Raw genomic sequence first — 24,199 nt, 5'->3', positions numbered from 1 at the left:
ACCGGTCTGTTTGGTAAATAAGGGGTGTGACACAAACTTTAGATTGGTTTCAGACATACAGATAGAGAGACAACCACTCACAATTGATCAGTTACTTAAGTTGAACCTGCAAAAGAACTCCACAAATTTAGGTAAGCAATTGATTGAGATTAGCTACATGTCTTTGCAACTAAGGCTGGGTCCACACTACGTTTTGTCCCATACGGGAGCGCATACGGCAGGGGGAGCTAAAAGCTCGCGCTCCCGTATGTTACCGTATGCGCTCCCGTATGTCATTCATTTCAATGAGCCGACCGGAGTGAAACGTTCGGTCCGGTCGGCTCATTTTTGCGCCGTATGCGCTTTTACAACCGGACCTAAAACTGTGGTCAACCACGGTTTTAGGTCCGGTTGTAAAAGCGCATACGGCGCAAAAATGAGCCGACCGGACCGAACGTTTCACTCCGGTCGGCTCATTGAAATGAATGACATACGGGAGCGCATACGGTAACATACGGGAGCGCGAGCTTTTAGCTCCCCCCTGCCGTATGCGCTCCCGTATGGGACAAAACGTAGTGTGGACCCAGCCTAAAGCAGCTAAATGTTACTTCCATTTTATAGGTTAGGTTTATGGTTCATTAAACATGGTTTTGTTTGTTATCTGGATGATGATTTTACCTATTTATTTTATATACTGCTTTTTTCCGAACCCCCTGTTAGTGTATTCTCATGGTGTATTTTGCTATAGTGTAATGTGAAAAAAAAAGATATTCAGTGGCAACAGGCAGACTAAACTAAGGCATTTCCTTGCATTTCCAATATCAGTAAGTGCTTCCTGTTTAGTTCATTTGAAAGCCATAAATTAGCACCGATACATCACTATGCTGAGCTTCTCTTTTTTTCTATGATATTTTGAAAACATTTATAAGAGTAAAATGGAAACGGGCAGGCCAAACTAAGGCACTCACTTTTATTTAAAATTAGGTAAGTGCTTTCTGTGTGGTTAGCTCGTTCACCATGAATCTTCTTCAATGCGGATATCATATTTTAAAACTTCTACCTCGATTGAACATGGCAAGTAACTTAGTGGAAATGGGATGGCCAAACCGAAGCACTCACTTTAATTCAAAATGTAGTAAGTGCTTCCCGTTTGGTTAACCCGCTTTCCATCATTTTTTATCCTTATTCCATGTCATATTTTGGAGAAATTGCAAACTATGGAATGTTGCTACAAATACTAATATATTACCAATTATTGTACATTTATATTCTTCATTAGTAATATACCAACACAGACCTAAAGTAAAAAAGTGGAAGTTTATTACAGGTAAAAGTAAAACATTTTAGCAAGGCGCTTTCGTGTTAGGGATTAACATTTTGATAATTGAATTGATCCACCCATTGTTCACAAAACCGGTCTGTTTGGTAAATAAGGGGAGTGACACAAAACTTTAGATTGGTTTCAGACATACAAATAGAGAGACAACCACTCACAATTGATCAGTTAATTAAGTTGAACCTGCAAAAGAACTCCACAAATTTAGGTTAGCAATTGATTGAGATTAGTTACATGTCTTTGCAACTAAAGCAGCTAAATGTTACTTCCATTTTATAGGTTAGGTTTATGCTTCATTAAACATGGTTTTGTTTGTTATCTGGATGATGATTTTACCTATTTATTTTATATACTGCTTTTTTCCGAACCCCCTATTAGTGTATTCTCATGGTGTATTTTGCTATAGTGTAACGTGAGAAAAAAAAGATATTCAGTGGCAACAGGCAGACTAAACTAAGGCATTTCCTTGCATTATCAATATCAGTAAGTGCTTCCTGTTTAGTTCATTTGAAAGCCATATATTAGCACCGAAACATCACTATCCTGAGCTTCCCTATTTTTCTATGATATTTTGAAAACATTTATAAGAGTAAAACAGAAACGGGCAGGCCAAACTAAGGCACTCACTTTTATTTAAAATTAGGTAAGTGCTTTCTGTGTATTAGCACTTTTACCATGGATCTTCTTCAGTGCGGATATCATATTATAAAACTTCTACCTCGATTGAACATGGCAAGTAACTTAGTGGAAACGGGATGGCCAAACCAAAGCACTCACTTTAATTTAAAACAGAAACGGGCAGGCCAAACTAAGGCACTCACTTTTATTTAAAATTAGGTAAGTGCTTTCTGTGTATTAGCACTTTTACCATGGATCTTCTTCAGTGCGGATATCATATTATAAAACTTCTACCTCGATTGAACATGGCAAGTAACTTAGTGGAAACGGGATGGCCAAACCAAAGCACTCACTTTAATTTAAAATGTAGTAAGTGCTTCCTGTTTGGTTAACTTGCTTTCCAACATTTTCCATCCCTATTCCAAGTCGTATTTTGGAGAAAATGCAAACTATGGAATGTTGCTACAAATACCAATATATTACCAATTGTTGTACCTTTATATTCTTCATTAGTAATATACCAACACAGACCTAAAGTAAAAAAATTTATTTTATTACAGGTAAAAGTAAAACATTTTAGCAAGGCGCTTACGTGTTAGGCATTAACATTTTGATAATTTAATTGATCCACCCATTGTTCACAAAACCGGTCTGTTTGGTAAATAAGGGGAGTGACACAAAACTTTAGATTGGTTTCAGACATACAAATAGAGAGACAACCACTCACAATTGATCAGTTACTTAAGTTGAACCTGCAAAAGAACTCCACAAATTTGGGTAAGCAATTGATTGAGATTAGTTACATGTCTTTGCAACTAAAGCAGCTAAATGTTACTTCCATTTTATAGGTTAGGTTTATGCTTCATTTAACATGGTTTTGTTTGTTATCTGGATGATGATTTTACCTATTTATTTTATATACTGCTTTTTTCCGAACCCCCTATTAGTGTATTCTCATGGTGTATTTTGCTATAGTGTAACGAGAGAAAAAAAGATATTCAGTGGCAACAGGCAGACTAAACTAAGGCATTTCCTTGCATTATCAATATCAGTAAGTGCTTCCTGTTTAGTTCATTTGAAAGCCATATATTAGCACCGATACATCACCATCCTGAGCTTCCCTATTTTTCTATGATATTTTGAAAATATTTATAAGAGTAAAACAGAAACGGGCAGGCCAAACTAAGGCACTCACTTTTATTTAAAATTAGGTAAGTGCTTTCTGTGTATTAGCACTTTTACCATGGATCTTCTTCAGTGCGGATATCATATTATAAAACTTCTACCTCGATTGAACATGGCAAGTAACTTAGTGGAAACGGGATGGCCAAACCAAAGCACTCACTTTAATTTAAAACAGAAACGGGCAGGCCAAACTAAGGCACTCACTTTTATTTAAAATTAGGTAAGTGCTTTCTGTGTATTAGCACTTTTACCATGGATCTTCTTCAGTGCGGATATCATATTATAAAACTTCTACCTCGATTGAACATGGCAAGTAACTTAGTGGAAACGGGATGGCCAAACCAAAGCACTCACTTTAATTTAAAATGTAGTAAGTGCTTCCTGTTTGGTTAACTTGCTTTCCAACATTTTCCATCCCTATTCCAAGTCGTATTTTGGAGAAAATGCAAACTATGGAATGTTGCTACAAATACCAATATATTACCAATTGTTGTACCTTTATATTCTTCATTAGTAATATACCAACACAGACCTAAAGTAAAAAAATTTATTTTATTACAGGTAAAAGTAAAACATTTTAGCAAGGCGCTTACGTGTTAGGCATTAACATTTTGATAATTTAATTGATCCACCCATTGTTCACAAAACCGGTCTGTTTGGTAAATAAGGGGAGTGACACAAAACTTTAGATTGGTTTCAGACATACAAATAGAGAGACAACCACTCACAATTGATCAGTTACTTAAGTTGAACCTGCAAAAGAACTCCACAAATTTGGGTAAGCAATTGATTGAGATTAGTTACATGTCTTTGCAACTAAAGCAGCTAAATGTTACTTCCATTTTATAGGTTAGGTTTATGCTTCATTTAACATGGTTTTGTTTGTTATCTGGATGATGATTTTACCTATTTATTTTATATACTGCTTTTTTCCGAACCCCCTATTAGTGTATTCTCATGGTGTATTTTGCTATAGTGTAACGAGAGAAAAAAAGATATTCAGTGGCAACAGGCAGACTAAACTAAGGCATTTCCTTGCATTATCAATATCAGTAAGTGCTTCCTGTTTAGTTCATTTGAAAGCCATATATTAGCACCGATACATCACCATCCTGAGCTTCCCTATTTTTCTATGATATTTTGAAAATATTTATAAGAGTAAAACAGAAACGGGCAGGCCAAACTAAGGCACTCACTTTTATTTAAAATTAGGTAAGTGCTTTCTGTGTATTAGCACTTTTACCATGGATCTTCTTCAGTGCGGATATCATATTATAAAACTTCTACCTCGATTGAACATGGCAAGTAACTTAGTGGAAACGGGATGGCCAAACCAAAGCACTCACTTTAATTTAAAATGTAGTAAGTGCTTCCTGTTTGGTTAACTCGCTTTCCAACATTTTCCATCCCTATTCCAAGTCGTATTTTGGAGAAAATGCAAACTATGGAATGTTGCTACAAATACCAATATATTACCAATTGTTGTACCTTTATATTCTTCATTAGTAATATACCAACACAGACCTAAAGTAAAAATTTTTATTTTATTACAGGTAAAAGTAAAACATTTTAGCAAGGCGCTTACGTGTTAGGCATTAACATTTTGATAATTGAATTGATCCACCCATTGTTCACAAAACCGGTCTGTTTGTTAACTAAGGGGAGTGACACAAAACTTTAGATTGGTTTCAGACATACAAATAGAGAGACAACCACTCACAATTGATCAGTTACTTAAGTTGAACCTGCAAAAGAACTCCACAAATTTAGGTAAGCAATTGATTGAGATTAGTTACATGTCTTTGCAACTAAAGCAGCTAAATGTTACTTCCATTTTATAGGTTAGGTTTATGCTTCATTAAACATGGTTTTGTTTGTTATCTGGATGATGATTTTACCTATTTATTTTATATACTGCTTTTTTCCGAACCCCCTATTAGTGTATTCTCATGGTGTATTTTGCTATAGTGTAACGTGAAAAAAAAGATATTCAGTGGCAACAGGCAGACTAAACTAAGGCATTTCCTTGCATTATTAATATCAGTAAGTGCTTCCTGTTTAGTTCATTTGAAAGCCATATATTAGCACCGATACATCACTATCCTGAGCTTTCCTATTTTTCTATGATATTTTGAAAACATTTATAAGAGTAAAACAGAAACGGGCAGGCCAAACTAAGGCACTCACTTTTATTTAAAATTAGGTAAGTGCTTTCTGTGTATTAGCACTTTTACCATGGATCTTCTTCAGTGCGGATATCATATTATAAAACTTCTACCTCGATTGAACATGGCAAGTAACTTAGTGGAAACGGGATGGCCAAACCAAAGCACTCACTTTAATTTAAAATGAAGTAAGTGCTTCCTGTTTGGTTAACTTGCTTTCCAACATTTTCCATCCCTATTCCAAGTCGTATTTTGGAGAAAATGCAAACTATGGAATGTTGCTACAAATGCTAATATATTACCAATTATTGTACATTTATATTCTTCATTAGTAATATACCAACACAGACCTAAAGTAAAAAATTTAATTTTCTTACAGGTACAAGTAAAACATTTTAGCAAGGCGCTTACGTGTTAGGCATTAACATTTTGATAATTGAATTGATCCACCCATTGTTCACAAAACCGGTCTGTTTGGTAAATAAGGGGTGTGACACAAACTTTAGATTGGTTTCAGACATACAAATAGAGAGGCAACCACTCACAATTGATCAGTTACTTAAGTTGAACCTGCAAAAGAACTCCACAAATTTAGGTAAGCAATTGATTGAGATTAGTTACATGTCTTTGCAACTAAGGTTGGGTCCACACTACGTTTTGTTCCATACGGGAGCGCATACGGCAGGGGGGAGCTAAAAGCTCGCGCTCCCGTATGTTACCGTATGCGCTCCCGTATGTCATTCATTTCAATGAGCCGACCGGAGTGAAACGTTCGTTCTGGTCGGCTCATTTTTGCGCCGTATGCGCTTTTACAACCGGACCTAAAACTGTGGTCAACCACGGTTTTAGGTCCGGTTGTAAAAGCGCATACGGCGCAAAAATGAGCCGACCGGACGGAACGTTTCACTCCGGTCGGCTCATTGAAATGAATGACATACGGGAGCGCATACGGTAACATACGGGAGCGCGAGCTTTTAGCTCCCCCCTGCCGTATGCGCTCCCGTATGGGACAAAACGTAGTGTGGACCCAGCCTAAAGCAGCTAAATGTTACTTCCATTTTATAGGTTAGGTTTATGGTTCATTAAACATGGTTTTGTTTGTTATCTGGATGATGATTTTACCTATTTATTTTATATACTGCTTTTTTCCGAACCCCCTGTTAGTGTATTCTCATGGTGTATTTTGCTATAGTGTAATGTGAAAAAAAAAGATATTCAGTGGCAACAGGCAGACTAAACTAAGGCATTTCCTTGCATTTCCAATATCAGTAAGTGCTTCCTGTTTAGTTCATTTGAAAGCCATAAATTAGCACCGATACATCACTATGCTGAGCTTCTCTTTTTTTCTATGATATTTTGAAAACATTTATAAGAGTAAAATGGAAACGGGCAGGCCAAACTAAGGCACTCACTTTTATTTAAAATTAGGTAAGTGCTTTCTGAGTGGTTAGCTCGTTCACCATGAATCTTCTTCAATGCGGATATCATATTTTAAAACTTCTACCTCGATTGAACATGGAAAGTAACTTAGTGGAAATGGGATGGCCAAACCGAAGCACTCACTTTCATTCAAAATGTAGTAAGTGCTTCCCGTTTGGTTAACCCGCTTTCCATCATTTTTTATCCGTATTCCATGTCATATTTTGGAGAAATTGCTAACTATGGAATGTTGCTACAAATACTAATATATTACCAATTATTGTACATTTATATTCTTCATTAGTAATATACCAACACAGACCTAAAGTAAAAAAGTGGAAGTTTATTACAGGTAAAAGTAAAACATTTTAGCAAGGCGCTTACGTGTTACGCATTAACATTTTGATAATTTAATTGATCCACCCATTGTTCACAAAACCGGTCTGTTTGGTAAATAAGGGGAGTGACACAAAACTTTAGATTGGTTTCAGACATACAAATAGAGAGACAACCACTCACAATTGATCAGTTACTTAAGTTGAACCTGCAAAAGAACTCCACAAATTTAGGTAAGCAATTGATTGAGATTAGTTACATGTCTTTGCAACTAAAGCAGCTAAATGTTACTTCCATTTTATAGGTTAGGTTTATGCTTCATTTAACATGGTTTTGTTTGTTATCTGGATGATGATTTTACCTATTTATTTTATATACTGCTTTTTTCCGAACCCCCTATTAGTGTATTCTCATGGTGTATTTTGCTATAGTGTAACGAGAGAAAAAAATATATTCAGTGGCAACAGGCAGACTAAACTAAGGCATTTCCTTGCATTATCAATATCAGTAAGTGCTTCCTGTTTAGTTCATTTGAAAGCCATATATTAGCACCAATACATCACTATCCTGAGCTTCCCTATTTTTCTATGATATTTTGAAAATATTTATAAGAGTAAAACAGAAACGGGCAGGCCAAACTAAGGCACTCACTTTTATTTAAAATTAGGTAAGTGCTTTCTGTGTATTAGCACTTTTACCATGGATCTTCTTCAGTGCGGATATCATATTATAAAACTTCTACCTTGATTGAACATGGCAAGTAACTTAGTGGAAACGGGATGGCCAAACCAAAGCACTCACTTTAATTTAAAATGTAGTAAGTGCTTCCTGTTTGGTTAACTTGCTTTCCAACATTTTCCATCCCTATTCCAAGTCGTATTTTGGAGAAAATGCAAACTATGGAATGTTGCTACAAATACCAATATATTACCAATTGTTGTACCTTTATATTCTTCATTAGTAATATACCAACACAGACCTAAAGTAAAAAATTTAATTTTATTACAGGTAAAAGTAAAACATTTTAGCAAGGCGCTTACGTGTTAGGCATTAACATTTTGATAATTGAATTGATTCACCCATTGTTCACAAAACCGGTCTGTTTGGTAACTAAGGGGAGTGACACAAGACTTTAGATTGGTTTCAGACATACAAATAGAGAGAAAACCACTCACAATTGATCAGTTACTTAAGTTGAACCTGCAAAAGAACTCCACAAATTTAGGTAAGCAATTGATTGAAATTAGTTACATGTCTTTGCAACTAAAGCAGCTAAATGTTACTTCCATTTTATAGGTTAGGTTTATGCTTCATTAAACATGGTTTTGTTTGTTATCTGGATGATGATTTTACCTATTTATTTTATATACTGCTTTTTTCCGAACCCCCTATTAGTGTATTCTCATGGTGTATTTTGCTATAGTGTAACGTGAAAAAAAAGATATTCAGTGGCAACAGGCAGACTAAACTAAGGCATTTCCTTGCATTATTAATATCAGTAAGTGCTTCCTGTTTAGTTCATTTGAAAGCCATATATTAGCACCGATACATCACTATCCTGAGCTTTCCTATTTTTCTATGATATTTTGAAAACATTTATAAGAGTAAAACAGAAACGGGCAGGCCAAACTAAGGCACTCACTTTTATTTAAAATTAGGTAAGTGCTTTCTGTGTATTAGCACTTTTACCATGGATCTTCTTCAGTGCGGATATCATATTATAAAACTTCTACCTCGATTGAACATGGCAAGTAACTTAGTGGAAACGGGATGGCCAAACCAAAGCACTCACTTTAATTTAAAATGAAGTAAGTGCTTCCTGTTTGGTTAACTTGCTTTCCAACATTTTCCATCCCTATTCCAAGTCGTATTTTGGAGAAAATGCAAACTATGGAATGTTGCTACAAATGCTAATATATTACCAATTATTGTACATTTATATTCTTCATTAGTAATATACCAACACAGACCTAAAGTAAAAAATGTAATTTTCTTACAGGTACAAGTAAAACATTTTAGCAAGGCGCTTACGTGTTAGGCATTAACATTTTGATAATTGAATTGATCCACCCATTGTTCACAAAACCGGTCTGTTTGGTAAATAAGGGGTGTGACACAAACTTTAGATTGGTTTCAGACATACAGATAGAGAGACAACCACTCACAATTGATCAGTTACTTAAGTTGAACCTGCAAAAGAACTCCACAAATTTAGGTAAGCAATTGATTGAGATTAGTTACATGTCTTTGCAACTAAGGCTGGGTGCACACTACGTTTTGTCCCATACGGGAGCGCATACGGCAGGGGGGAGCTAAAAGCTCGCGCTCCCGTATGTTACCGTATGCGCTCCCGTATGTCATTCATTTCAATGAGCCGACCGGAGTGAAACGTTCGGTCCGGTCGGCTCATTTTTGCGCCGTATGCGCTTTTACAACCGGACCTAAAACTGTGGTCAACCACGGTTTTAGGTCCGGTTGTAAAAGCGCATACGGCGCAAAAATGAGCCGACCGGACCGAACGTTTCACTCCGGTCGGCTCATTGAAATGAATGACATACGGGAGCGCATACGGTAACATACGGGAGCGCGAGCTTTTAGCTCCCCCCTGCCGTATGCGCTCCCGTATGGGACAAAACGTAGTGTGGACCCAGCCTAAAGCAGCTAAATGTTACTTCCATTTTATAGGTTAGGTTTATGGTTCATTAAACATGGTTTTGTTTGTTATCTGGATGATGATTTTACCTATTTATTTTATATACTGCTTTTTTCCCGAACCCCCTGTTAGTGTATTCTCATGGTGTATTTTGCTATAGTGTAATGTGAAAAAAAAAAGATATTCAGTGGCAACAGGCAGACTAAACTAAGGCATTTCCTTGCATTTCCAATATCAGTAAGTGCTTCCTGTTTAGTTCATTTGAAAGCCATAAATTAGCACCGATACATCACTATGCTGAGCTTCTCTTTTTTTCTATGATATTTTGAAAACATTTATAAGAGTAAAATGGAAACGGGCAGGCCAAACTAAGGCACTCACTTTTATTTAAAATTAGGTAAGTGCTTTCTGTGTGGTTAGCTCGTTCACCATGAATCTTCTTCAATGCGGATATCATATTTTAAAACTTCTACCTCGATTGAACATGGCAAGTAACTTAGTGGAAATGGGATGGCCAAACCGAAGCACTCACTTTCATTCAAAATGTAGTAAGTGCTTCCCGTTTGGTTAACCCGCTTTCCATCATTTTTTATCCGTATTCCATGTCATATTTTGGAGAAATTGCTAACTATGGAATGTTGCTACAAATACTAATATATTACCAATTATTGTACATTTATATTCTTCATTAGTAATATACCAACATAGACCTAAAGTAAAAAAGTGGAAGTTTATTACAGGTAAAAGTAAAACATTTTAGCAAGGCGCTTACGTGTTAGGCATTAACATTTTGATAATTTAATTGATCCACCCATTGTTCACAAAACCGGTCTGTTTGGTAAATAAGGGGAGTGACACAAAACTTTAGATTGGTTTCAGACATACAAATAGAGAGACAACCACTCACAATTGATCAGTTACTTAAGTTGAACCTGCAAAAGAACTCCACAAATTTAGGTAAGCAATTGATTGAGATTAGTTACATGTCTTTGCAACTAAAGCAGCTAAATGTTACTTCCATTTTATAGGTTAGGTTTATGCTTCATTTAAAATGGTTTTGTTTGTTATCTGGATGATGATTTTACCTATTTATTTTATATACTGCTTTTTTCCGAACCCCCTATTAGTGTATTCTCATGGTGTATTTTGCTATAGTGTAACGAGAGAAAAAAATATATTCAGTGGCAACAGGCAGACTAAACTAAGGCATTTCCTTGCATTATCAATATCAGTAAGTGCTTCCTGTTTAGTTCATTTGAAAGCCATATATTAGCACCGATACATCACTATCCTGAGCTTCCCTATTTTTCTATGATATTTTGAAAATATTTATAAGAGTGAAACAGAAACGGGCAGGCCAAACTAAGGCACTCACTTTTATTTAAAATTAGGAAAGTGCTTTCTGTGTATTAGCACTTTTACCATGGATCTTCTTCAGTGCGGATATCATATTATAAAACTTCTACCTCGATTGAACATGGCAAGTAACTTAGTGGAAACGGGATGGCCAAACCAAAGCACTCACTTTAATTTAAAATGAAGTAAGTGCTTCCTGTTTGGTTAACTTGCTTTCCAACATTTTCCATCCCTATTCCAAGTTGTATTTTTGAGAAAATGCAAACTATGGAATGTTGCTACAAATGCTAATATATTACCAATTATTGTACATTTATATTCTTCATTAGTAATATACCAACACAGACCTAAAGTAAAAAATTTAATTTTATTACAGGTACAAGTAAAACATTTTAGCAAGGCGCTTACGTGTTAGGCATTAACATTTTGATAATTGAATTGATCCACCCATTGTTCACAAAACCGGTCTGTTTGGTAAATAAGGGGTGTGACACAAACTTTAGATTGGTTTCAGACATACAGATAGAGAGACAACCACTCACAATTGATCAGTTACTTAAGTTGAACCTGCAAAAGAACTCCACAAATTTAGGTAAGCAATTGATTGAGATTAGCTACATGTCTTTGCAACTAAGGCTGGGTCCACACTACGTTTTGTCCCATACGGGAGCGCATACGGCAGGGGGAGCTAAAAGCTCGCGCTCCCGTATGTTACCGTATGCGCTCCCGTATGTCATTCATTTCAATGAGCCGACCGGAGTGAAACGTTCGGTCCGGTCGGCTCATTTTTGCGCCGTATGCGCTTTTACAACCGGACCTAAAACTGTGGTCAACCACGGTTTTAGGTCCGGTTGTAAAAGCGCATACGGCGCAAAAATGAGCCGACCGGACCGAACGTTTCACTCCGGTCGGCTCATTGAAATGAATGACATACGGGAGCGCATACGGTAACATACGGGAGCGCGAGCTTTTAGCTCCCCCCTGCCGTATGCGCTCCCGTATGGGACAAAACGTAGTGTGGACCCAGCCTAAAGCAGCTAAATGTTACTTCCATTTTATAGGTTAGGTTTATGGTTCATTAAACATGGTTTTGTTTGTTATCTGGATGATGATTTTACCTATTTATTTTATATACTGCTTTTTTCCAAACCCCCTGTTAGTGTATTCTCATGGTGTATTTTGCTATAGTGTAATGTGAAAAAAAAAGATATTCAGTGGCAACAGGCAGACTAAACTAAGGCATTTCCTTGCATTTCCAATATCAGTAAGTGCTTCCTGTTTAGTTCATTTGAAAGCCATAAATTAGCATCGATACATCACTATGCTGAGCTTCTCTTTTTTTCTATGATATTTTGAAAACATTTATAAGAGTAAAATGGAAACGGGTAGGCCAAACTAAGGCACTCACTTTTATTTAAAATTAGGTAAGTGCTTTCTGTGTGGTTAGCTCGTTCACCATGAATCTTCTTCAATGCGGATATCATATTTTAAAACTTCTACCTCGATTGAAAATGGCAAGTAACTTAGTGGAAATGGGATGGCCAAACCGAAGCACTCACTTTCATTCAAAATGTAGTAAGTGCTTCCCGTTTGGTTAACCCGCTTTCCATCATTTTTTATCCGTATTCCATGTCATATTTTGGAGAAATTGCTAACTATGGAATGTTGCTACAAATACTAATATATTACCAATTATTGTACATTTATATTCTTCATTAGTAATATACCAACACAGACCTAAAGTAAAAAATTGGAAGTTTATTACAGGTAAAAGTAAAACATTTTAGCAAGGTGCTTACGTGTTAGGCATTAACATTTTGATAATTTAATTGATCCACCCATTGTTCACAAAACCGGTCTGTTTGGTAAATAAGGGGAGTGACACAAAACTTTAGATTGGTTTCAGACATACAAATAGAGAGACAACCACTCACAATTGATCAGTTACTTAAGTTGAACCTGCAAAAGAACTCCACAAATTTGGGTAAGCAATTGATTGAGATTAGTTACATGTCTTTGCAACTAAAGCAGCTAAATGTTACTTCCATTTTATAGGTTAGGTTTATGCTTCATTTAACATGGTTTTGTTTGTTATCTGGATGATGATTTTACCTATTTATTTTATATACTGCTTTTTTCCGAACCCCCTATTAGTGTATTCTCATGGTGTATTTTGCTATAGTGTAACGAGAGAAAAAAAGATATTCAGTGGCAACAGGCAGACTAAACTAAGGCATTTCCTTGCATTATCAATATCAGTAAGTGCTTCCTGTTTAGTTCATTTGAAAGCCATATATTAGCACCGATACATCACCATCCTGAGCTTCCCTATTTTTCTATGATATTTTGAAAATATTTATAAGAGTAAAACAGAAACGGGCAGGCCAAACTAAGGCACTCACTTTTATTTAAAATTAGGTAAGTGCTTTCTGTGTATTAGCACTTTTACCATGGATCTTCTTCAGTGCGGATATCATATTATAAAACTTCTACCTCGATTGAACATGGCAAGTAACTTAGTGGAAACGGGATGGCCAAACCAAAGCACTCACTTTAATTTAAAATGTAGTAAGTGCTTCCTGTTTGGTTAACTTGCTTTCCAACATTTTCCATCCCTATTCCAAGTCGTATTTTGGAGAAAATGCAAACTATGGAATGTTGCTACAAATACCAATATATTACCAATTGTTGTACCTTTATATTCTTCATTAGTAATATACCAACACAGACCTAAAGTAAAAAATTTTATTTTATTACAGGTAAAAGTAAAACATTTTAGCAAGGCGCTTACGTGTTAGGCATTAACATTTTGATAATTTAATTGATCCACCCATTGTTCACAAAACCGGTCTGTTTGGTAAATAAGGGGAGTGACACAAAACTTTAGATTGGTTTCAGACATACAAATAGAGAGACAACCACTCACAATTGATCAGTTACTTAAGTTGAACCTGCAAAAGAACTCCACAAATTTGGGTAAGCAATTGATTGAGATTAGTTACATGTCTTTGCAACTAAAGCAGCTAAATGTTACTTCCATTTTATAGGTTAGGTTTATGCTTCATTTAACATGGTTTTGTTTGTTATCTGGATAATGATTTTACCTATTTATTTTATATACTGCTTTTTTCCGAACCCCCTATTAGTGTATTCTCATGGTGTATTTTGCTATAGTGTAACGAGAGAAAAAAAGATATTCAGTGGCAACAGGCAGACTAAACTAAGGCATTTCCTTGCATTATCAATATCAGTAAGTGCTTCCTGTTTAGTTCATTTGAAAGCCATATATTAGCACCGATACATCACCATCCTGAGCTTCCCTATTTTTCTATGATATTTTGAAAATATTTATAAGAGTAAAACAGAAACGGGCAGGCCAAACTAAGGCACTCACTTTTATTTAAAATTAGGTAAGTGCTTTCTGTGTATTAGCACTTTTACCATGGATCTTCTTCAGTGCGGATATCATATTATAAAACTTCTACCTCGATTGAACATGGCAAGTAACTTAGTGGAAACGGGATGGCCAAACCAAAGCACTCACTTTAATTTAAAATGTAGTAAGTGCTTCCTGTTTGGTTAACTCGCTTTCCAACATTTTCCATCCCTATTCCAAGTCGTATTTTGGAGAAAATGCAAACTATGGAATGTTGCTACAAATACCAATATATTACCAATTGTTGTACCTTTATATTCTTCATTAGTAATATACCAACACAGACCTAAAGTAAAAATTTTTATTTTATTACAGGTAAAAGTAAAACATTTTAGCAAGGCGCTTACGTGTTAGGCATTAACATTTTGATAATTGAATTGATCCACCCATTGTTCACAAAACCGGTCTGTTTGTTAACTAAGGGGAGTGACACAAAACTTTAGATTGGTTTCAGACATACAAATAGAGAGACAACCACTCACAATTGATCAGTTACTTAAGTTGAACCTGCAAAAGAACTCCACAAATTTAGGTAAGCAATTGATTGAGATTAGTTACATGTCTTTGCAACTAAAGCAGCTAAATGTTACTTCCATTTTATAGGTTAGGTTTATGCTTCATTAAACATGGTTTTGTTTGTTATCTGGATGATGATTTTACCTATTTATTTTATATACTGCTTTTTTCCGAACCCCCTATTAGTGTATTCTCATGGTGTATTTTGCTATAGTGTAATGTGAAAAAAAACAGATATTCAGTGGCAACAGGCAGACTAAACTAAGGCATTTCCTTGCATTTCCAATATCAGTAAGTGCCTCCTGTTTAGTTCATTTGAAAGCCATAAATTAGCACCGATACATCACTATGCTGAGCTTCTCTTTTTTTCTATGATATTTTGAAAACATTTATAAGAGTAAAACAGAAACGGGCAGGCCAAACTAAGGCAATCACTTTTATTTAAAATTAGGTAAGTGCTTTCTGTGTATTAGCACTTATACCATGGATCTTCTTCAGTGCGGATATCATATTATAAAACTTCTACCTCGATTGAACATGGCAAGTAACTTAGTGGAAACGGGATGGCCAAACCAAAGCACTCACTTTAATTTAAAATGTAGTTAGTGATTCCTGTTTGGTTAACTTGCTTTCCAACATTTTCCATCCCTATTCCAAGTCGTATTTTGGAGAAAATGCAAACTATGGAATGTTGCTACAAATGCTAATATATTACCAATTATTGTACATTTATATTCTTCATTAGTAATATACCAACACAGACCTAAAGTAAAAAATTTAATTTTATTACAGGTACAAGTAAAACATTTTAGCAAGGCGCTTACGTGTTAGGCATTAACATTTTGATAATTTAATTGATCCACCCATTGTTCACAAAACCGGTCTGTTTGGTAAATAAGGGGGGTGACACAAAACTTTTGATTGGTTTCAGACATACAAATAGAGAGACAACCACTCACAATTGATCAGTTACTTAAGTTGAACCTGCAAAAGAACTCCACAAATTTAGGTAAGCAATTGATTGAGATTAGTTACATGTCTTTGCAACTAAAGCAGCTAAATGTTGCTTCCATTTTATAGGTTAGGTTTATGCTTCATTTAACATGGTTTTGTTTGTTATCTGGATGATGACTTTACCTATTTATTTTATATACTGCTTTTTTCCGAACCCCCTATTAGTGTATTCTCATGGTGTATTTTGCTATAGTGTAACGAGAGAAAAAAAGATATTCAGTGGCAACAGGCAGACTAAACTAAGGCATTTCCTTGCATTATCAATATTAGTAAGTGCTTCCTGTTTAGTTCATTTGAAAGCTATATATTAGCACCGATACACCACTATCCTGAGCTTCCCTATTTTTCTATGATATTTTGAAAACATTTATAAGAGTAAAACAGAAACGGGCAGGCCAAACTAAGGCACTCACTTTTATTTAAAATTAGGTAAGTGCTTTCTGTGTATTAGCACTTTTACCATGGATCTTCTTCAGTGCGGATATCATATTATAAAACTTCTACCTCGATTGAACATGGCAAGTAACTTAGTGGAAACGGGATGGCCAAACCAAAGCACTCACTTTAATTTAAAATGTAGTAAGTGCTTCCTGTTTGGTTAACTCGCTTTCCAACATTTTCCATCCCTATTCCAAGTCGTATTTTGGAGAAAATGCAAACTATGGAATGTTGCTACAAATACCAATATATTACCAATTATTGTACCTTTATATTCTTCATTAGTAATATACCAACACAGACCTAAAGTAAAAAAATGTATTTTATTACAGGTAAAAGTAAAACATTTTAGCAAGGCGCTTACGTGTTAGGCATTAACATTTTGATAATTGAATTGATCCACCCATTGTTCACAAAACCGGTCTGTTTGGTAACTAAGGGGTGTGACACAAAACTTTAGATTGGTTTCAGACATACAAATAGAGAGACAACCACTCACAATTGATCAGTTACTTAAGTTGAACCTGCAAAAGAACTCCACAAATTTAGGTAAGCAATTGATTGAAATTAGTTACATGTCTTTGCAACTAAAGCAGCTAAATGTTACTTCCATTTTATAGGTTAGGTTTATGCTTCATTAAACATGGTTTTGTTTGTTATCTGGATGATGATTTTACCTATTTATTTTATATACTGCTTTTTTCCGAACCACCTATTAGTGTATTCTCATGGTGTATTTTGCTATAGTGTAACGTGAAAAAAAAGATATTCAGTGGCAACAGGCAGACTAAACTAAGGCATTTCCTTGCATTATTAATATCAGTAAGTGCTTCCTGTTTAGTTCATTTGAAAGCCATATATTAGCACCGATACATCACTATCCTGAGCTTTCCTATTTTTCTATGACATTTTGAAAACATTTATAAGAGTAAAACAGAAACGGGCAGGCCAAACTAAGGCACTCACTTTTATTTAAAATTAGGTAAGTGCTTTCTGTGTATTAGCACTTTTACCATGGATCTTCTTCAGTGCGGATATCATATTATAAAACTTCTACCTCGATTGAACATGGCAAGTAACTTAGTGGAAACGGGATGGCCAAACCAAAGCACTCACTTTAATTTAAAATGAAGTAAGTGCTTCCTGTTTGGTTAACTTGCTTTCCAACATTTTCCATCCCTATTCCAAGTCGTATTTTGGAGAAAATGCAAACTATGGAATGTTGCTACAAATGCTAATATATTACCAATTATTGTACATTTATATTCTTCATTAGTAATATACCAACACAGACCTAAAGTAAAAAATTTAATTTTCTTACAGGTACAAGTAAAACATTTTAGCAAGGCGCTTACGTGTTAGGCATTAACATTTTGATAATTGAATTGATCCACCCATTGTTCACAAAACCGGTCTGTTTGGTAAATAAGGGGTGTGACACAAACTTTAGATTGGTTTCAGACATACAAATAGAGAGGCAACCACTCACAATTGATCAGTTACTTAAGTTGAACCTGCAAAAGAACTCCACAAATTTAGGTAAGCAATTGATTGAGATTAGTTACATGTCTTTGCAACTAAGGCTGGGTCCACACTACGTTTTGTTCCATACGGGAGCGCATACGGCAGGGGGGAGCTAAAAGCTCGCGCTCCCGTATGTTACCGTATGCGCTCCCGTATGTCATTCATTTCAATGAGCCGACCGGAGTGAAACGTTCGGTCCGGTCGGCTCATTTTTGCGCCGTATGCGCTTTTACAACCGGACCTAAAACTGTGGTCAACCACGGTTTTAGGTCCGGTTGTAAAAGCGCATACGGCGCAAAAATGAGCCGACCGGACGGAACGTTTCACTCCGGTCGGCTCATTGAAATGAATGACATACGGGAGCGCATACGGTAACATACGGGAGCGCGAGCTTTTAGCTCCCCCCTGCCGTATGCGCTCCCGTATGGGACAAAACGTAGTGTGGACCCAGCCTAAAGCAGCTAAATGTTACTTCCATTTTATAGGTTAGGTTTATGGTTCATTAAACATGGTTTTGTTTGTTATCTGGATGATGATTTTACCTATTTATTTTATATACTGCTTTTTTCCGAACCCCCTGTTAGTGTATTCTCATGGTGTATTTTGCTATAGTGTAATGTGAAAAAAAAAGATATTCAGTGGCAACAGGCAGACTAAACTAAGGCATTTCCTTGCATTTCCAATATCAGTAAGTGCTTCCTGTTTAGTTCATTTGAAAGCCATAAATTAGCACCGATACATCACTATGCTGAGCTTCTCTTTTTTTCTATGATATTTTGAAAACATTTATAAGAGTAAAATGGAAACGGGCAGGCCAAACTAAGGCACTCACTTTTATTTAAAATTAGGTAAGTGCTTTCTGTGTGGTTAGCTCGTTCACCATGAATCTTCTTCAATGCGGATATCATATTTTAAAACTTCTACCTCGATTGAACATGGCAAGTAACTTAGTGGAAATGGGATGGCCAAACCGAAGCACTCACTTTCATTCAAAATGTAGTAAGTGCTTCCCGTTTGGTTAACCCGCTTTCCATCATTTTTTATCCGTATTCCATGTCATATTTTGGAGAAATTGCTAACTATGGAATGTTGCTACAAATACTAATATATTACCAATTATTGTACATTTATATTCTTCATTAGTAATATACCAACACAGACCTAAAGTAAAAAAGTGGAAGTTTATTACAGGTAAAAGTAAAACATTTTAGCAAGGCGCTTACGTGTTAGGCATTAACATTTTGATAATTTAATTGATCCACCCATTGTTCACAAAACCGGTCTGTTTGGTAAATAAGGGGAGTGACACAAAACTTTAGATTGGTTTCAGACATACAAATAGAGAGACAACCACTCACAATTGATCAGTTACTTAAGTTGAACCTGCAAAAGAACTCCACAAATTTAGGTAAGCAATTGATTGAGATTAGTTACATGTCTTTGCAACTAAAGCAGCTAAATGTTACTTCCATTTTATAGGTTAGGTTTATGCTTCATTTAACATGGTTTTGTTTGTTATCTGGATGATGATTTTACCTATTTATTTTATATACTGCTTTTTTCCGAACCCCCTATTAGTGTATTCTCATGGTGTATTTTGCTATAGTGTAACGAGAGAAAAAAATATATTCAGTGGCAACAGGCAGACTAAACTAAGGCATTTCCTTGCATTATCAATATCAGTAAGTGCTTCCTGTTTAGTTCATTTGAAAGCCATATATTAGCACCGATACATCACTATCCTGAGCTTCCCTATTTTTCTATGATATTTTGAAAATATTTATAAGAGTGAAACAGAAACGGGCAGGCCAAACTAAGGCACTCACTTTTATTTAAAATTAGGTAAGTGCTTTCTGTGTATTAGCACTTTTACCATGGATCTTCTTCAGTGCGGATATCATATTATAAAACTTCTACCTCGATTGAACATAGCAAGTAACTTAGTGGAAACGGGATGGCCAAACCGAAGCACTCACTTTAATTTAAAATGTAGTTAGTGCTTCCTGTTTGGTTAACTTGCTTTCCAACATTTTCCATCCCTATTCCAAGTCGTATTTTGGAGAAAATGCAAACTATGGAATGTTGCTACAAATGCTAATATATTACCAATTATTGTACATTTATATTCTTCATTAGTAATATACCAACACAGACCTAAAGTAAAAAAATTAATTTTATTACAGGTACAAGTAAAACATTTTAGCAAGGCGCTTACGTGTTAGGCATTAACATTTTGATAATTGAATTGATCCACCCATTGTTCACAAAAATGGTCTGTTTGGTAAATAAGGGGTGTGACACAAACTTTAGATTGGTTTCAGACATACAAATAGAGAGACAACCACTCACAATTGATCAGTTACTTAAGTTGAACCTGCAAAAGAACTCCACAAATTTAGGTAAGCAATTGATTGAGATTAGTTACATGTCTTTGCAACTAAAGCAGCTAAATGTTACTTCCATTTTATAGGTTAGGTTTATGGTTCTTTAAACATGGTTTTGTTTGTTATCTGGATGATGATTTTACCTATTTATTTTATATACTGCTTTTTTTCCGAACCCCCTATTAGTGTATTCTCATGGTGTATTTTGCTATAGTGTAATGTGAAAAAAAACAGATATTCAGTGGCAACAGGCAGACTAAACTAAGGCATTTCCTTGCATTTCCAATATCAGTAAGTGCCTCCTGTTTAGTTCATTTGAAAGCCATAAATTAGCACCGATACATCACTATGCTGAGCTTCTCTTTTTTTCTATGATATTTTGAAAACATTTATAAGAGTAAAACAGAAACGGGCAGGCCAAACTAAGGCAATCACTTTTATTTAAAATTAGGTAAGTGCTTTCTGTGTATTAGCACTTATACCATGGATCTTCTTCAGTGCGGATATCATATTATAAAACTTCTACCTCGATTGAACATGGCAAGTAACTTAGTGGAAACGGGATGGCCAAACCAAAGCACTCACTTTAATTTAAAATGTAGTTAGTGATTCCTGTTTGGTTAACTTGCTTTCCAACATTTTCCATCCCTATTCCAAGTCGTATTTTGGAGAAAATGCAAACTATGGAATGTTGCTACAAATGCTAATATATTACCAATTATTGTACATTTATATTCTTCATTAGTAATATACCAACACAGACCTAAAGTAAAAAATTTAATTTTATTACAGGTACAAGTAAAACATTTTAGCAAGGCGCTTACGTGTTAGGCATTAACATTTTGATAATTTAATTGATCCACCCATTGTTCACAAAACCGGTCTGTTTGGTAAATAAGGGGGGTGACACAAAACTTTTGATTGGTTTCAGACATACAAATAGAGAGACAACCACTCACAATTGATCAGTTACTTAAGTTGAACCTGCAAAAGAACTCCACAAATTTAGGTAAGCAATTGATTGAGATTAGTTACATGTCTTTGCAACTAAAGCAGCTAAATGTTGCTTCCATTTTATAGGTTAGGTTTATGCTTCATTTAACATGGTTTTGTTTGTTATCTGGATGATGACTTTACCTATTTATTTTATATACTGCTTTTTTCCGAACCCCCTATTAGTGTATTCTCATGGTGTATTTTGCTATAGTGTAACGAGAGAAAAAAAGATATTCAGTGGCAACAGGCAGACTAAACTAAGGCATTTCCTTGCATTATCAATATTAGTAAGTGCTTCCTGTTTAGTTCATTTGAAAGCTATATATTAGCACCGATACACCACTATCCTGAGCTTCCCTATTTTTCTATGATATTTTGAAAACATTTATAAGAGTAAAACAGAAACGGGCAGGCCAAACTAAGGCACTCACTTTTATTTAAAATTAGGTAAGTGCTTTCTGTGTATTAGCACTTTTACCATGGATCTTCTTCAGTGCGGATATCATATTATAAAACTTCTACCTCGATTGAACATGGCAAGTAACTTAGTGGAAACGGGATGGCCAAACCAAAGCACTCACTTTAATTTAAAATGTAGTAAGTGCTTCCTGTTTGGTTAACTCGCTTTCCAACATTTTCCATCCCTATTCCAAGTCGTATTTTGGAGAAAATGCAAACTATGGAATGTTGCTACAAATACCAATATATTACCAATTATTGTACCTTTATATTCTTCATTAGTAATATACCAACACAGACCTAAAGTAAAAAAATTTATTTTATTACAGGTAAAAGTAAAACATTTTAGCAAGGCGCTTACATGTTAGGCATTAACATTTTGATAATTGAATTGATCCACCCATTGTTCACAAAACCGGTCTGTTTGGTAACTAAGGGGTGTGACACAAAACTTTAGATTGGTTTCAGACATACAAATAGAGAGACAACCACTCACAATTGATCAGTTACTTAAGTTGAACCTGCAAAAGAACTCCACAAATTTAGGTAAGCAATTGATTGAAATTAGTTACATGTCTTTGCAACTAAAGCAGCTAAATGTTACTTCCATTTTATAGGTTAGGTTTATGCTTCATTAAACATGGTTTTGTTTGTTATCTGGATGATGATTTTACCTATTTATTTTATATACTGCTTTTTTCCGAACCACCTATTAGTGTATTCTCATGGTGTATTTTGCTATAGTGTAACGTGAAAAAAAAGATATTCAGTGGCAACAGGCAGACTAAACTAAGGCATTTCCTTGCATTATTAATATCAGTAAGTGCTTCCTGTTTAGTTCATTTGAAAGCCATATATTAGCACCGATACATCACTATCCTGAGCTTTCCTATTTTTCTATGATATTTTGAAAACATTTATAAGAGTAAAACAGAAACGGGCAGGCCAAACTAAGGCACTCACTTTTATTTAAAATTAGGTAAGTGCTTTCTGTGTATTAGCACTTTTACCATGGATCTTCTTCAGTGCGGATATCATATTATAAAACTTCTACCTCGATTGAACATGGCAAGTAACTTAGTGGAAACGGGATGGCCAAACCAAAGCACTCACTTTAATTTAAAATGAAGTAAGTGCTTCCTGTTTGGTTAACTTGCTTTCCAACATTTTCCATCCCTATTCCAAGTCGTATTTTGGAGAAAATGCAAACTATGGAATGTTGCTACAAATGCTAATATATTACCAATTATTGTACATTTATATTCTTCATTAGTAATATACCAACACAGACCTAAAGTAAAAAATTTAATTTTCTTACAGGTACAAGTAAAACATTTTAGCAAGGCGCTTACGTGTTAGGCATTAACATTTTGATAATTGAATTGATCCACCCATTGTTCACAAAACCGGTCTGTTTGGTAAATAAGGGGTGTGACACAAACTTTAGATTGGTTTCAGACATACAAATAGAGAGGCAACCACTCACAATTGATCAGTTACTTAAGTTGAACCTGCAAAAGAACTCCACAAATTTAGGTAAGCAATTGATTGAGATTAGTTACATGTCTTTGCAACTAAGGCTGGGTCCACACTACGTTTTGTTCCATACGGGAGCGCATACGGCAGGGGGGAGCTAAAAGCTCGCGCTCCCGTATGTTACCGTATGCGCTCCCGTATGTCATTCATTTCAATGAGCCGACCGGAGTGAAACGTTCGGTCCGGTCGGCTCATTTTTGCGCCGTATGCGCTTTTACAACCGGACCTAAAACTGTGGTCAACCACGGTTTTAGGTCCGGTTGTAAAAGCGCATACGGCGCAAAAATGAGCCGACCGGACGGAACGTTTCACTCCGGTCGGCTCATTGAAATGAATGACATACGGGAGCGCATACGGTAACATACGGGAGCGCGAGCTTTTAGCTCCCCCCTGCCGTATGCGCTCCCGTATGGGACAAAACGTAGTGTGGACCCAGCCTAAAGCAGCTAAATGTTACTTCCATTTTATAGGTTAGGTTTATGGTTCATTAAACATGGTTTTGTTTGTTATCTGGATGATGATTTTACCTATTTATTTTATATACTGCTTTTTTCCGAACCCCCTGTTAGTGTATTCTCATGGTGTATTTTGCTATAGTGTAATGTGAAAAAAAAAGATATTCAGTGGCAACAGGCAGACTAAACTAAGGCATTTCCTTGCATTTCCAATATCAGTAAGTGCTTCCTGTTTAGTTCATTTGAAAGCCATAAATTAGCACCGATACATCACTATGCTGAGCTTCTCTTTTTTTCTATGATATTTTGAAAACATTTAAAAGAGTAAAATGGAAACGGGCAGGCCAAACTAAGGCACTCACTTTTATTTAAAATTAGGTAAGTGCTTTCTGTG

Source organism: Hyla sarda, chromosome 4 (genome assembly GCF_029499605.1).
Source record: "Hyla sarda isolate aHylSar1 chromosome 4, aHylSar1.hap1, whole genome shotgun sequence".
Taxonomy (NCBI): domain Eukaryota; kingdom Metazoa; phylum Chordata; class Amphibia; order Anura; family Hylidae; genus Hyla; species Hyla sarda.
Note: the sequence above shows the minus strand (reverse complement) of the source record.